General features: G+C 47.8%; 1 protein-coding gene across 3 annotated transcripts in view; it reads right to left on the bottom strand.

Annotated features, from left to right (window-relative positions):
• DYM (dymeclin) overlaps positions 1–16,428 on the bottom strand; it is a 566,463-nt gene extending 550,035 nt beyond the window's left edge. The window contains exon 1 of one of the 3 annotated variants that reach the window (XM_073619238.1): positions 16,255–16,428. The gene's annotated coding sequence lies outside the window, so the exon portion shown is untranslated. The remainder of the gene's footprint in view (positions 1–16,254) is intronic. The other 2 variants (XM_073619231.1, XM_073619222.1) reach the window with 2 other exon arrangements.
• Positions 16,429–16,439: the final 11 nt, after the last annotated feature.

The following is a 16,439-nucleotide window of genomic DNA, read 5'->3' as shown; positions in this document are numbered from 1 at the left end:
AAAACCTCATAAAATGTAATTCTCAATAGTCACAAAGTATATAAATCTAGTTTGTGTGCACAAAGCCAGATATTATTTTGTAAAACAGAGCGCCAGGCTGTGGGAGGGGCCATGGCAGGCCCCACCTACTACAAGCTGCCTGCAGAAAACTAAGAGGGGGCGGAGACAAGACCTGTCACCCTGCACAAGAAGAGAGAGCAGCAGTGAGCGGTCTTTATTACAGGAAGAAAGTCTCACACTGGATTACTGCACAGATCTGGAAGAAATACACAAAGCACACCAAGACCTCAAGGAAGAATACTTATAAGAAATGTATTTAGACAATATTTGCATATTCCAGAGCTCAGCTTTAAACTTGGCCTCCGTCACTTATATTTTTTTAGTGCTTGTAAAGCTTCCAAATATATATGCTCTCTCGTCTCCTCCTCTCATGCTGGTCTCCAGGATTTCCCCAGAGCCTCTCCCCTCCTCTGGAACTCACTACCTCCATCTGTCCGGCTATCCCCTACTCTTGCTACCTTCAGGCGATCCCTGAAAACTCATCTCTTCAGGAAAGCCTATCACGTCTCTAACTAATCTTTTACCACTTCCATCAGCTCATTCCCCACAGTTACAACCTTTTTTACCACCTACCCCACCCTATTAGATTGTAAGCTCTTCTGAGCAGGGCCCCATAAATCCTCTTGTATTTTATTGTATTATAACTATATTGTCTCCCTTTTATATTGTAAAGCGCTGCGTAAACTGTTGGCGCTATATAAACCCATGTATATATATATATATATATATATATATATATATATATATATATATATATATATATATAATTTTTTTTTCTCTCTTCTTCTTTTAAACAAACCTGTTATACTTGCCTTCTCCATGCAGTGGTTTGGCACAGAGCAGCCTCAATGCTGTTTTCTTGGGTGCTCCTGGCTCCCCCTTCTTTGGCAAGTGCCCCCGTAGAAATCTGAGGGGGGCACTCGGGTAGGCTGGCTCCTGAGCCCCACTGCCTGCGCCCATAGACCCCGAGAGCAGGGCTAGGCCTCACACCTCATCATAGGGATTTGATTGAGAGCAGCAGAAGCCAATGGCTCCCACTGCTATCAATCTGTCCAGTGAGGAGGGAGAGAGCCGGGAGGAGCCACTACACGTGGACAGCTCTGGTTTGAGATCGGGCTCAGGTAAGTACAAGGGGGAGGGAAACCCTCTTCAACAGAAAGTTTTTTCTACATAATGCATTAAGGTGAAAAATGTAAGACTTTAGAACTACTCTAAGATGCCTCCATATACAGACAATGTTTACACAAAATTCACTCGTATGTCTGTAGGCCATCTCTGACGACTGCCAGCCGAGCAAGTCATAGATGAACAATATCACTTTGATTTTTGTAAAGCTTTAAAAGCTTGGCAATCTTCATTCCAATGACAGCAACACATCAGACATAAGCACCACAACAGCGAGGTGGGACCCATTCCAGGTAGTCATGGTGTTCCCAGGGTTCTGTGCTGGGACCAATCCTGTTTAATTTGTTCAAAAACGATCTGGAGGATGGGATAAACAGTTCAATCTCTGTATTTGCAGATGATACTAAGCTAAGCAGGGCAATAACTTCTCCGCAGGATGTGGAAATCTTGCAAAAAGATCTGAACAAATTAATGGGGTGGGCGACTACATGGCAAATGAGGTTCAATGTAGAAAAATGTAAAATAATGCATTTGGGTGGCAAAAATATGAATGCAATCTATACACAGGGGGGAGAACCTCTGGGGGAATCTAGGATGGAAAAGGACCTGGGGGTCCTAGTAGATGATAGGCTCAGCAATGACATGCAATGCCAAGCTGCTGCTAACAAAGCAAACAGAATATTGGCATGAATTAAAAAGGGGATCAGAGATAAAACGATAATTCTCCCGCTCTACAAGACTCTGGTCCGGCCGCACCTGGAGTATGCTGTCCAGTTCTGGGCACCAGTCCTTAGGAAGGATGTACTGGAAATGGAGCGAGTACAAAGAAGGGCAACAAAGCTAATAAAGGGTCTGGAGGATCTTAGTGATGAGGAAAGGTTGCGAGCACTGAACTTATTCTCTCTGGAGAAGAGACGCTTCAGAGGGGATATGATTTCAATATACAAATACTGTACTGGTGACCCCACTATAGGGATAAAACTTTTCTGCAAAAGGGAGTTTAGCAAGACTCGTGGCCACTCATTACAATTAGAAGAAAAGAGGTTTAACCTTAAACTATGTAGAGGGTTCTTTACTGTAAGAGCAGCAAGGATGTGGAATTCCCTTCCACAGGCGGTGGTCTCAGCGGGGAGCATTGATAGCTTCAAGAATAGATGAGCACCTTAACGACCACAACATACAGGGATATACAATGTAATACTGACATATAATCACACACATAGGTTGGACTTGATGGACTTGTGTCTTTTTTCAACCTCACCTACTATGTAAAGGTCCTTTGGGGGCCAAGACATCCTGTCCAGGACATGCCATCACTTCTGGTGGGGGAGGGGGGGATTTATGGCACTGAAATAAATACCTTAGTACAGGTTAGCACAGCACATGCATTGCTAAACTATCATAACTGGAGGTTGGTTGGGGGGGTGATGCATGGCAGGCTCTGAAAAACACCTTCCAAGCCTTCCCAGTTTACCTTCCTTATGAATGGGTTCTTTAAATGTAACTATAATATATATATATATATATATATATATATATATATATATATATATATATACACACACACATACATATACACAGTACTATAGTACCAAAAGTATAGGGACGCCTGCCTTCACACACATGAACTTTAATAAAGTCTTAGTCCGTAGGGTTCAGTATTGAGTTGGCCCACCCTTTGCTGCTATAACAGCTTCAACTCTTCTGGGAAGGCCGTCCACAAGGTTTAGGAGTGTGTCTATGGGAATGTTTGACCATTCTTCAAGAAACGCATTTGTGAGGTCAGGCATTGATGTTGGACGAGAAGGCCTGGCTCGCAGTCTCCGCTCTAATTCATCCCAAAGGTGTTCCATCAGGTTGAGGTCAGGACTCTGTGCAGGCCATTCATGTTCTTCCACCCCCAACTCGCTCATCCATGTCTTTATGGACCTTGCTTTGTGCACTGGTGTACAGTCATGTTAGAACAGGAAGGGGCCATCCCCAAACTGTTCCCACAAAGTTGGGAGCATGAAATTATCCAAAATATCTTGGTTTGCTGATGCTTAAAAAGTTCCCTTCACTGGAACTAAGGGGCCAAGCCCAACCCCTGAAAAACAACCTCACACCATAATCCCCCCTCCACCAAATGATTTGGACCAGTGCACAAAGCAAGGTCCATAAAGACATGGATGAGCGAGGTTGGGGTGGAGGAACTTGTCTGGCCTGCACAGAGTCCTGACCTCAAACTGATAGAACTTTGGGATGAATTAGAGCAGAGACTGCAAGCCAGGCCTTCTCGTCCAACATCAGTGCCTGACCTCACAAATGTGCTTCTGGAAGAATGGTCAAACATTCCCATAGACACACTCCTAAACCTTGTGTACAGTCTTCCCAGAAGAGTTGAAGCTGTTATAGCTGCAAAGGGTGGGCCAACTCAATATTGAACCCTACGGACTAAGGCTGGGATGTCATTAAAGTTCATGTGCGTGTAAAGGCAGGCGTCCCAATACTTAACATCATAGTGTACATGCACATCATTATAGATCAGGGGTGTCAAACTCAAATTTGATCACGGGCCGAATCAGCATTATGGCTGCCCTCAAAGGGCCAATTGTATCTGTAAAACTAGATGCTGGATGCCCAGAGCACTCACACCATCAGAAGTCAAGAGTCAACCACCACCCCTTACTGTACATAACAGTGCACCACCCCCCACCCCACCCCACCTTGTGCTGCTGCCGCCAGGAGGTAGCTGGGGGGCAGAGCTGGGAAGCAGACAGTGCATGGTCTGGAGGAGGACCAAAAGAGGGCTGGAGTCAACTGCCAGTCTGAGATGAGGGGGTGCTGCAGCTGCACGGAGAAGTGCAGGATCTGGTGGAAGAGTTCTGTCCTCTCTGCTCCCAACTGCTGGGACAAGGTGGGGGCCAAGAGGAGGAGGATGCCGCCACTGCAGGAGAGGTACGAGGGCCACATGAAATGGCCTGGAGGGCCAGATTTTGCCACGGGGCCTTGTGTTTGATACATGTGTTCTGGATAAATATGAACATACAGTATATACTGCAAAATCAATTCACATAAAGATAAGGAACACCTCTGTGTGTTTTTTTTTTTCTTTAAAGTTGAACTCCAGAAATAAAAAAATAATGTTCCTTGCAGTGGGGCTCCCCCAGCCTAGTTTTGTTTAGGGGGGAACAGAGAAAAAAAAAAAAAAAAAAAAAAAAACAAACCATGGGGGAGATTTACTAAAACTGATGCAGACAGAAGCTGGTGCAGCTCTGCATAGTAACCAATCAGCTTCCAGGCTTTGCCAAATCCTAACTGAAGAAGCTGAAGTTAAAAGCTGATTAGCTACCATGAGCAGCTGCACCAGATTTTGTCTGCACCAGTATTAGTAAATCTCCCCCTATATGTATCTTCTCCATCGCTTTCCTAAGAGCTGCCACTCCTTTCTCTGTGATGCTCCAAGTTGTGGACAGGCCCCTTGGCATTCTCACTTACAATGCTGGACAGCTGGTCCTGTATTGTATGTGATGATGTCAGAGGGCGACAACTATTGGAGCAGTGAAGAGAAGCAGTTTAAAAAGGGGTTGTAAAGGCAAATTTTTATTTTTATATAAGAAACATGTTATACTTACCTCCACTGTGCAGCTCATTTTGCGTGGCCCCAATCCTGGTCTTCTGGGGTCCCTCGGTGGCTGTCTCGGCTCCCCCCGCAAGAACCACCTTCATGCAAGCTCGCTCTCATGGTGGTTAGTTCTTGCGGGCGCACTCCCGTGATACAGCCGGTGGCTATAGCCGCTTACTGTATCACTCTGCCCTGCCCCCCGGCGCGCCGCATCATTGGCAGCAGCGCGAGCCAATGGCTGCGCTGCTTTCAATCAATTCACTCTAGCCAATCAACGGCCAGGCTGTGTGGCGAAGAGGACATCGGGGGCGAGCGCAGCAAGTTTAGGGGCTCAGGTAAGTAAAACGGGGGGGGGGGGGCGGTATTGTCGAATGTTTTTTCACCTTAATGCATAGAGTGCATTAAGGTGAAAAAACGCGAACCTTTACAACCCCTTTAAGGGGTCCATTTGTGCAGCTGGTAGGAAACAATGAGATCGAGGAATAAGGCGATAATAGTGGATTCCTATTAGAGCTGGGCGATAATCTGCGAATTAAAAAAAAAAAACTCGATTCACGATTCCAATTTTTTTTTTTTTTTTTTTTGATAGACACCACGCCGGTCCTGAGGAGCTGCGGGCAGAAGTTTTAGGGCGAGGCCGCGGCTTCAGCCTAGTCCGCGCCGTCCGGCCTCGCGGACTAGGCTGAAGCCACTTCCTCACCTAAAAACTCCTTCCCACAGCTCCTCAGGACCGGCGTGGTGTCAGCGCCGGTCCTGGTGAAAAGAAAAAAAAAAAAAAATCGATTTGCTGAAAATTTGAATCGCTTTGACCTCTTAACTTGATTCAAATCGATTTTTTCCCCAGCCCTAATTCCTATTTTCCTCCAAGACAAAACAAGCATTTATCTCATGCAACGTGGGGGGGGACCCCATTGGAGGGGTCATTTTTTTCAACTTCAAACTTGGAGGGGTCATTTTTTTAAATCCACAAGTGTAATCTGCCTATATTTTGCCCCCACCCCTCCAACATTTCAAATTAAACTAAACCTTCCCTCTTTAACATAGCTTATTTTAGACCAAGTGACATCACTAGGTCTTCGTGCTTCTCTATGCAATTCAATCAGATCATAGCTAGTGGAAGGGACTGACAGGGTGCTGTATATAGCTGAAAACATAACAGCACCCTGCTTCAGTTTTCAAAATTCCTCAGCCCTGATGCAAGCAGTGGACTGGCTCTTGGGATGAGTTATAAAAATATAACAAGGGGTGGATGTCAGTCAGAGGAATGGAAGTTCCTAGTCAGGCTTTACTTGCATGTAAACCACCTAAAGCATGGGGTGCTCAACATGTGGCATTCTAGATGTTGCGGAACTACAAGTCCCATTATGCTTCTGGCTTTGGGAGTCTTGGATCGGCCAGCTTTGCAATGCCTCATGGGATTTGTAGTTTCGCAGAAGCTGGAGGGTCATAGGTTGAGCACCCATGACCTAAAGTAACACCCACTCGTGATGCTGAACTTCCATGACTGAAAGATAAAAAAATAGGTGGTCCAGGGACAGTCAGGCTGGGCAGGAAAGGGCCATCACATGTGTCAAACACAAGGCCTGCGGGCCGAATCCGGCCACCCATTGTCCTCTATGGGGAGGCTGATGTCAGCCAACACCCACCTGCCATCTGATCCGACAAAATCTGCTGAAAACAGACGCATGGCGATACGTTCGGCATCCATCCAGCAGGTCGGATCGGATGACAATCGGATGGAAACGGAGATGCAGTCTGTTTCCATCCGACTGCCCCATAGAGGAGAGCTCCATCCTTGACCGATTTGCACAGCGGAACGGACAGGACCTGTCATCCCCCTCCTCAGCGGAGACATCCCCCACGGAGCAGGCAGATTCCGCTTGGACAAATCCGCCCCGTGTGAAAGGGGCCTAAATAAACCAAACGCAGGGGACTTGTAAGAATGAGGCCAAAACGTTCCTTGGAGTTCGGGATAGTGTTTGGAAGGTAAGTGGAAAAAAGAGGGTGGAAGGCGCGTGATCTAATGCATGAATCAAAGTGATATGGTTTATTCATAAACAAAGTAGATGAGTACAAAGAAATTACTGAGAATTCATAAAAACTGGGTTACAAGATATTCATTAAAAATTAAATTATGCCCATACAAGGGCAAATGCTCAAGGTAGGCTAACGCGTTTCAAGGTTTTCCCTCTTCATCAGGGCCTTGGAGAGAAAAAGAAGGTCTGTAGGATGTGGTAGATACACATGAAGAGGAATGGCTGATTAGGAGATGTATCACATAGTGGGTGATGTATTCTCCTTTACTCTAGTCTAGAGGTATCCACATCACAACGTTCTAGATAAAAAAAAAATACCAAAATGTATGTGTGTATAATTAAGGTTCTAGTAGAAGGCACATGTATACAAAAAGTGTTGAAATGATACATTATAATTACAGACAAGAGACGTATAGAAAATTGTAAAACATTAGAACATTGAGTCATTGAAGCATTAAAAACCATAATGAGCAATTTTAATATATATATATATATATATATATATATATATATATATATATATATATACACACACATATACATACACACACACATACACCTGTGTCTAAACTACAACTGTGTTTTAGTGACCCCACTATAGCAAGCAGAGCTAATGGCTTACGGTTTTATTGGTTCACGGCTCGAATACTTTGAGTATTTTTTAGTAACACTTTTAAAATAATAATTTTTAGCTCCTAATGGTTTTTAATGGTTTCTAATGGCTTTTAATGCCTTAATGCTTCAATACCTCAATGACTCAATGTTCTAATGTTTTAACATTTTTTTTTTATACGTCGCTTGTCTGTAATTACAATGTATAATTTAAACACTTTGTATACATGTGCCTTCTACTAGAACCTTAATTATACATACATTTGGTATTTATCTCATCTAGAGCGTTGTGATGTGGATACCTCTAGAGTAGGGGTGTCAAACTCAAATTTCATCGTGGGTCACATCAGCACCATGATTGTCCTCAAAGGGGGCCGGTTCTATCTGTAAGGATTAGATGTCCAGCGCATCCCCTCCCCTTATATTAAATGTCAAGAGCCACCCCACCATCAGAAGTTGAGTCCCCTACTCTCTCTAACATACCAGTGCACCCCCCTTCCTTATGCTGCTGCTGGGAAGAAGCTGGATGCATTGCTTGAAAGCAGAAAGTAGGGGTCTGGAGGAGGACCAGAGGAGGGCTGGAGCTCTCCTGCAGCTGGAGAGGTGCGAGGGCCACATGAAATGGCCTGGAGGGCCGGATTCGGCCAGTGAGCCTTGTGTTTGACACCTGTGCACTAAAGTAAAGGAGAATACATCACCCACTATGTGATACATCTAATCAGCCATTCCTCTTCATGTGTATCTACCACATCCTACAGACTTTCTTTTTCTCTCCAAGGCTCTGATGAAGAGGGAAAACCTCGAAACGCGTTAGCCTACCTTGAGTATTTGCCCTTGTATGGGCATATTTAATTTTTAAATGAATATCTTGTAACCCAGTTTTTATGAATTCGTAGTAATTTCTTTGTACTCATCTACTTTGTTCATGAATGAACTATATCACTTTGATTCATGCGTTAGATCACGCGCCTTCCACCGAGCTTTCTTCGGACCACCCCTGGTCAGTCTAGGCAGCGGGACACGCATAATCGTTCTATACTACTTACCATTCAGAATTATTACTACTTTACACTAATACCGCCTGCAGAAGAGCAAAAGAAAGACTTTTTTGTGTTTAGTGTTTGGAAGGGTTGGAACCCCTGTCAGGTTATTATTGATGTCTGTGAGACATTCAGCCTGCCTATAGTTCTACTATAAAGGACCCTCCAATACTCCAAGAGACTATTGGCAGAAATATTCATTGAGTATTCCTTGTTCTTCAAAGCTGGTTATACATGTTATAATCTGAATGTATAATTCTCCTTTAACCGCTTGCCTACTGGGCACTTTTACCCCTTCCTGCCCAGGCCATCTTTCAGCGCTCTCACACTTTGAATGACAATTGCGCAGTCATGCAACACTGTTCTCATATGAAATTTTTATCATTTTTTCACACAAATAGAGCTTTCTTTTGGTAGTATTTAATCACCATTATGTGACATTTTTCACTTTAAGGCATGGGTGCTCAACCTGTCACAAAACTACAATTCCCATCATGCCTCTGCCTTTGGGAGTCATGCTTGTGACTGTCAGCCTTGCAATGCCTCAGGGGACTTGTAGTTTTGCAACAGCTGGAGGGCCACAGGTTGAGCACCCATGCTTCAAGGTGTTTGGTCAGCTGTAAAATAATACAATCTCTTATCCAAACCTCTGTCCTTATACCAGGGGCCCCCAACCCCCGGGCCACAGCCTGTTTGCAGACGGGCCGCTGCCAAGGCTGCACTGTCAGAGGTTCGACGGCGGCAGGTGAGCAGAGAGATAACATCACCTCTTGCCCCGCATCACAGCTGTTCCGCCCTCACAGCCGGCCGCAAAAACAGCACTGTCTCAGGTGCTGCGTGCGAGCAGAGAGAGGACGTCATCTCTCACCACCCGCCCCGCACCACCGTCCAGTCCTCACAGCCGGCCAGGAACACTACACTGAGTTTCAGGCGGGCGAACAGACAGATGATATCGCTCACTGCATGCCCTGCATCACCACTGTTCCACCCTCACTTGGCAAGTGACAAGCCCCAACCTGGCAAGTGACAAGCCCCAACCGGGCAAGTGATAAGCTGCATCTGTTGGCAGGCGACGGTGGCCCCCACGGGCCTTGGCATAATTTTCCTTTCACGCAGCCAGTCCTCAGTGTAAAAAAGGTTGGGGACCGCTGCTCTATACCATGTATCAAAGTGCAACCAAAGCAGAACTACCAAAATCACCAGAGCACAAAAAGAAATCACACCACCACAGGGCTCATCAAATAGTAGGAGCTACAGTTTGCCCACTGACAAAGAAATGATCAGTCTATAAATGTAATGGTTAGGTTTATTTTAACAGTGAGAGACAGAAGAGCAACAAAAATATCCAGAAAAACACATTTCAAAAAAGGTATAAATTGATTTGCATTTTAATGAGTGAAATAAGTATTTCACGCCTTCACAAAATATGACTTGTACTTGGTAACAAAACCCTTGTTGGCAATCACAGAGGTCAGATGTTTCTTGTAGTGGACCACCAGGTTTGCACACATCTCAGGAGGGATTTTGTCCCACTCCTCTCTGCAGATCCTCTCCAAGTCATTAAGGTTTCGAGGCTGACGTTTGGAAAATTGAACCTCCAGCTCCCTCCACATATTTTCTACAGGATTAAGGTCTGGAGACTGGCTAGGCCACTCCAGGACCTTAATGCGCTTCTTGAGCCACTCCTCTGTTGCCTTGGCAGTGTGTTTTGGGTCATTGTCATGCTGGAATACCCATCCATGACCCATTTTCAATGGCCTGTCTGAGAAAAGGAGATTCTCACCCAAGATTTGACAGTACATGGCCCCGTCCATTGTCCCTTGAATGCAGTGAAGTTGTCCTGTCCCCTTAGCAGAAAAACACACCCAAAGCATAATGTTTGACGGTGGAGATGGTGTTCTTGGGGTCATAGGCAGCATTCCTCCACCTCCTCCAAAACGCAGTGAGTTGAGTTGATGCCAAAGAGCTTGATTTTGGTCTCATCTGACCACAACACTTTCACCCAGTTCTCCTCTGAATCCTTCAGATGTTCATTAGCAAACTTCAGACGATCCTGTACATGTGCTTTCTTGAGCAGGAGGACCTTACGGCGCTGCAGGATTTCAGTCCTTCACTGCGTAGTGTGTTACCAATTGTTTTCTTGGTGAATATGGTCCCAGCTGCCTTGAGGTCATTGACAAGGTTCTCCTGTGTAGTTGGTTCTCCCGTGTAGGGTTGATTCCTCACCATTTTGTTTTTCTTCCGTTTGCGAATAATCGCACCAACTGTTGTCACCCTCTCACCAAGCTGCTTGGCGATGGTTTTGCCCATTCCAGCCTTGTGTAGGTCTACAATCTTGTCCCTGACATCCTTGGACAGCTCTTTGGTCTTGGCCATGGTGGAGAGATTGGAATCTGATTGCTTCCATGGACAGGTGTCTTTTATACAGGTAACAAGCTGAGATTAGGAGCACTACCTTTAAAGCCCCATACACACTATCAGATTTTCTGCTGATTTTTGTCTTCAGATTTACCAAAACCATGTAGTACAAGGGCCTGCCTGATTGCATACAAATTGAAACTCCTAAGGTTTGACCTCATATTATATGGTTTTGGTAAATCTTAAGGAAAACATCAGCAGAAAATATGATAGTGTGTATAGGACTTAAGAGAGTGCTCCTAATCGCAGCTCAGTACCTGTACAGAAGACACCTGGGAGCCAGAAAACCTGCTGATTGATAGGGGATCAAATACTTATTTCACTCATTAAATGCAAATCAATTTATAAACTTTTTGAAATACATTTTCTGGATTTTTTTGTTGTTGTTATTCTGTCTCTCACTTGAAACCAACCATTAAAATTATAGACTGATCATTTCTTTGTCAGTGGGCAAACGTAAAAAAATCAGCAGGGGATCAAACACTTTTTCCCCCCCTCACCGTACTTTAAGGGCAAGTTCACCTTTTCAAGAAAAATGAAAAAGGTTAAAGGGGTTGTAAAGGTAAAAATTTTTTCACCTTAATGCATTCTATGCATTAAGGTGAAAAAACTTTTGACAGTACCGCCGCCCCCAGCCCCCCCGTTTTACTTACCTGACGCCTCGAATCTTCGCTCCTCGTCCTCGGCAGCTTCATTGCAGCTCAGCCTGGTCGCTGATTGGCTGCAGTGGATGGATTGAAAGCAGCGCAGCCATTGGCTCGCGCTGCTGTCAATCACATCCGATGACGCGGCGCGCCGGGGGGCGGGGCCGAGTGATACAGCGAGCGTCTATAGCCGCCGGCTGTATCACGGGAGCGCGCCCGCAAGCACTCACCACCGTGCGAGGGAGCTCGCATGAAGGTGGTAAATGCTTGCGGGGAGGAGCTGAAACAGCCGCCGAGGGACCCCAGAAGACCAGGTTCGGGGCCACTCTGTGCAGAACGAGCTGCACAGTGAAGGTAAGTATAACATGTTTGTTATTTTTAAAAAAAAAAAAAAAACACCTTTACAACCCCTTTAACAGACTCCCAAAAATTCTGACCACTTCTCCAGACCCAGCGCTGCTGCTGTAGTGGCCTGTATACTGTAGTACACAGACCCGGAGTGAGCATCCATCATACTGCTCACAATGGCACACACTCATTGGTCAGAGAAACCACAAGACTGTGACTGACCAATGAGGAGTGATTCGTTATTCTAGGACACCTTTCAGCCTCAGATGCACTTCTCATTGGTCGGCATGGTCACGCCGCTGTGCATTATGATGGATACTCGCAGATATTTTGTGCGGTAGGGTCCAGAGATGTTCCAGGATATTTAATGTTAGTTCACCTTTTTATGAAAAGGTGAACTTACCTTTTAACTATTAGAAACATTTTTGTTTAAAGCGAAGTTCTGGTTAAATGGCCCATTCACCATTACTGCGCTGTGATAATGCTAAGTCATGCGGTTTTCCACAATGCCCGTGATTGGTTGTAGTCATTCAGAGACGCACGGTGTGTGAAATGTAACACAATGTACTTGTGTTTAGCTCCATGGTTGGTGTGTTGCGGTACACTGTGTTGTAAACAATGCTGCACTGCAGTGCAATGGCAGCCCATTAGAAGTGAAAGGTCTGCCTTGTGCAGGTTCAGTAACCCTTTACCATCCGTACACATGTATGTGGCAGCGCAGCAGCGGTCCTTAATGCCAAGCTTCCATATTTATGTGTACAGCCAACCTATTAGCTGCCCCAGCAGTGTGACCACACGGTCAATGACAGCTGCCGGTCTCTGTTTAGGATAGGGACGCGGTAATGTGGATTTCCCATCACGTGATTACAGTGAAAGCCAAAATATCTGGATGACCCCCTGCACACGGCTGTGCACCTTTTACATAAAAAAAAGGAATGAGTAGTTCACATTCATGGCAATACATGTTTAATCCGACCAACTTTCTCTCTGGCCAGTCCCTGCTCTACACTACTCTGCAAAATGCAAATGCTCCATTGGATATGGTGCCAATATGGGCAGACAGACAAGGTTTAGATGTGTTTTCTGAAAGCCAATCACATGGCAGAGAAGGGAAGGGAAGGCCAGCTCCCACTGGTGGGAAAGAAGGTCAGAAGGACGACAACAGCAGGTCAAATGACACCTACCTCCTCCCCATGGAGGTGTATAAGAGTCAGTGTGAACTGCAGTGCAGAGGAGGTAGGTGTCCGTACACAATGTCAATTTGGGTAGGTAACTAGATGTCAGTATAAAGTGCAGTGAGGAGGTAGGTGTCAGTGAGGAGAAGGAGGAGGTAGATGTCAGTGTACAGTGAGGAGGAGCTAGGTGTCAGTGTGCAGTGAGCAGGAGGTAAGTGTCAGTGAGCAGGAGGTAAGTGTACAGAGAGGAGGAGGTAAGTGTCAGTGTGCAGTGAGGAGGAGGAGGTAGGTGTCAGTGTGCAGTGAGGAGGAGGAGGTGGGTGTCAGTGAGGAGGAGGAGGTGGGTGTCAGTGAGGAGGAGGAGGTGGGTGTCAGTGAGGAGGAGGAGGTGGGTGTCAGTGAGGAGGAGGAGGTGGGTGTCAGTGAGGAGGAGGAGGTGGGTGTCAGTGAGAAGGAGGTAGATGTCAGTGTGGAGGAGGTGGGTGTCAGTGAGGAGGAGGTGGGTGTCAGTGAGGAGGAGGTGGGTGTCAGTGAGGAGGAGGTGGGTGTCAGTGAGGAGGAGGTGGGTGTCAGTGAGGAGGAGGTGGGTGTCAGTGAGGAGGAGGTGGGTGTCAGTGAGGAGGAGGTGGGTGTCAGTGAGGAGGAGGTGGGTGTCAGTGAGGAGGAGGTGGGTGTCAGTGAGGAGGAGGTGGGTGTCAGTGAGGAGGAGGTGGGTGTCAGTGAGGAGGAGGTGGGTGTCAGTGAGGAGGAGGTGGGTGTCAGTGAGGAGGAGGTGGGTGTCAGTGAGGAGGAGAAGGTAGGTGTCAGTGAGGAGGAGGTAGATGTCAGTGTGCAGTGAGGAGGAGGAGGTAGATGTCAGTGAGAAGGAGGTAGATGTCAGTGTGCAGTGAGGAGGAGGAGGTGGGTGTCAGTGAGGAGGAGGTGGGTGTCAGTGTGCGGTGAGGAGGAGGAGGTAGGTGTCAGTGAGGAGGAGGTAGATGTCAGTGTGCAGTGAGGAGGAGGAGGTAAGTGTCAGTGAGGAGGAGGTAGGTGTCAGTGAGGAGGAGGTAGGTGTCAGTGAGGAGGAGGTAGGTGTCAGTGTGCAGTGAGGAGGAGGAGGTAGGTGTCAGTGAGGAGGAGGAGGTAGGTGTCAGTGAGGAGGAGGAGGTAGGTGTCAGTGAGGAGGAGGTAGATGTCAGTGTGCAGTGAGGAGGAGGAGGTAGATGTCAGTGTGCAGTGAGGAGGAGGAGGTAGGTGTCAGTGAGGAGGAGGTAAGTGTCAGTGAGGAGGAGGTAGGTGTCAGTGAGGAGGAGGTAGGTGTCAGTGAGGAGGAGGTAGGTGTCAGTGAGGAGGAGGTAGGTGTCAGTGTGCAGTGAAGAGGAGGAGGTAGGTGTCAGTGAGGAGGAGGTAGGTGTCAGTGTGCAGTGAGGAGGAGGAGGGAGGTGTCAGTGAGGAGGAGGAGGGAGGTGTCAGTGAGGAGGAGGAGGGAGGTGTCAGTGAGGAGGAGGAGGTAGGTGTCAGTGAGGAGGAGGAGGTAGGTGTCAGTGAGGAGGAGGAGGTAGGTGTCAGTGAGGAGGAGGAGGTAGGTGTCAGTGAGGAGGAGGAGGTAGGTGTCAGTGTGCAGTGAGGAGGAGGTAGGTGGTGTCAGTAGGTAGGTGGGTGTCAGTGAGATGGAGGCGGAGGTAGGTGTCAGTGTGAAGAAGGTAGGTGTCAGTGTGCAGTGAGGAGGAGGAGGTAGGTGTCAGTGAGGAGGAGGTAGATGTCAGTGTGCAGTGAGGAGGAGGAGGTAGGTGTCAGTGAGGAGGAGGAGGTAGGTGTCAGTGAGGAGGAGGTAGATGTCAGTGTGCAGTGAGGAGGAGGAGGTAGGTGTCAGTGAGGAGGAGGTAGGTGTCAGTGTTCAGTGAGGAGGAGGAGGTAGGTGTCAGTGAGGAGGAGGTAGGTGTCAGTGTGCAGTGAGGAGGAGGAGGTAGGTGTCAGTGAGGAGGAGGTAGGTGTCAGTGAGGAGGAGGTAGGTGTCAGTGTGCAGTGAGGAGGAGGAGGTAGGTGTCAGTGAGGAGGAGGTAGGTGTCAGTGTGCAGTGAGGAGGAGGAGGTAGGTGTCAGTGAGGAGGAGGTAGGTGTCAGTGAGGAGGAGGTAGGTGTCAGTGTGCAGTGAGGAGGAGGAGGTAGGTGTCAGTGAGGAGGAGGTAGGTGTCAGTGTGCAGTGAGGAGGAGGAGGTAGGTGTCAGTGAGGAGGAGGTAGATGTCAGTGTGCAGTGAGGAGGAGGAGGTAGATGTCAGTGTGCAGTGAGGAGGAGGAGGTAGGTGTCAGTGAGGAGGAGGTAAGTGTCAGTGAGGAGGAGGTAGGTGTCAGTGAGGAGGAGGTAGGTGTCAGTGTGCAGTGAAGAGGAGGAGGTAGGTGTCAGTGAGGAGGAGGTAGGTGTCAGTGTGCAGTGAGGAGGAGGAGGGAGGTGTCAGTGAGGAGGAGGTAGGTGTCAGTGAGGAGGAGGAGGTAGGTGTCAGTGAGGAGGAGGAGGTAGGTGTCAGTGAGGAGGAGGAGGTAGGTGTCAGTGAGGAGGAGGAGGTAGGTGTCAGTGTGCAGTGAGGAGGAGGTAGGTGGTGTCAGTAGGTAGGTGGGTGTCAGTGAGATGGAGGCGGAGGTAGGTGTCAGTGTGAAGAAGGTAGGTGTCAGTGTGCAGTGAGGAGGAGGAGGTAGGTGTCAGTGAGGAGGAGGTAGGTGTCAGTGTGCAGTGAGGAGGAGGAGGTAGGTGTCAGTGAGGAGGAGGTAGATGTCAGTGTGCAGTGAGGAGGAGGAGGTAGGTGTCAGTGAGGAGGAGGTAGGTGTCAGTGAGGAGGAGGTAGGTGTCAGTGTGCAGTGAGGAGGAGGAGGTAGGTGTCAGTGAGGAGGAGGTAGATGTCAGTGTGCAGTGAGGAGGAGGAGGTAGGTGTCAGTGAGGAGGAGGTAGGTGTCAGTGTTCAGTGAGGAGGAGGAGGTAGGTGTCAGTGAGGAGGAGGTAGGTGTCGGTGTCAGTGTGCAGTGAGGAGGAGGAGGTAGGTGTCAGTGAGGAGGAGGAGGTAGGTGTCAGTGTGCAGTGAGGAGGAGGAGGTAGGTGTCAGTGAGGAGGAGGAGGAGGTAGATGTCAGTGTGGAGGAGGTAGGTGGTGTCAGTAGGTAGGTGGGTGTCAGTGAGATGGAGGCGGAGGTAGGTGTCAGTAGGTAGGTGGGCACCACTCACCGTCTCTCCCGCTCTCTCTCCTCTCACTGGATCACAGCCGCCATGACTCCACGTCGCTGCAGACAGCTGCGTCACCCCAGTCACGTGACGCCTCCATCGCCCGTCCGCAGCTGACAGGCTGTAGCTCGGCTCTGACGTCACCCCTCGGAGCCATGGGGGCGGATCTTTCAGCCGGTGCCTGGAAA

This window comes from Aquarana catesbeiana, linkage group LG01, assembly GCF_042186555.1.
Source record: "Aquarana catesbeiana isolate 2022-GZ linkage group LG01, ASM4218655v1, whole genome shotgun sequence".
Lineage (NCBI taxonomy): Eukaryota > Metazoa > Chordata > Amphibia > Anura > Ranidae > Aquarana > Aquarana catesbeiana.
Note: the sequence above shows the minus strand (reverse complement) of the source record. Positions and strands in the feature narration are given on the sequence as shown.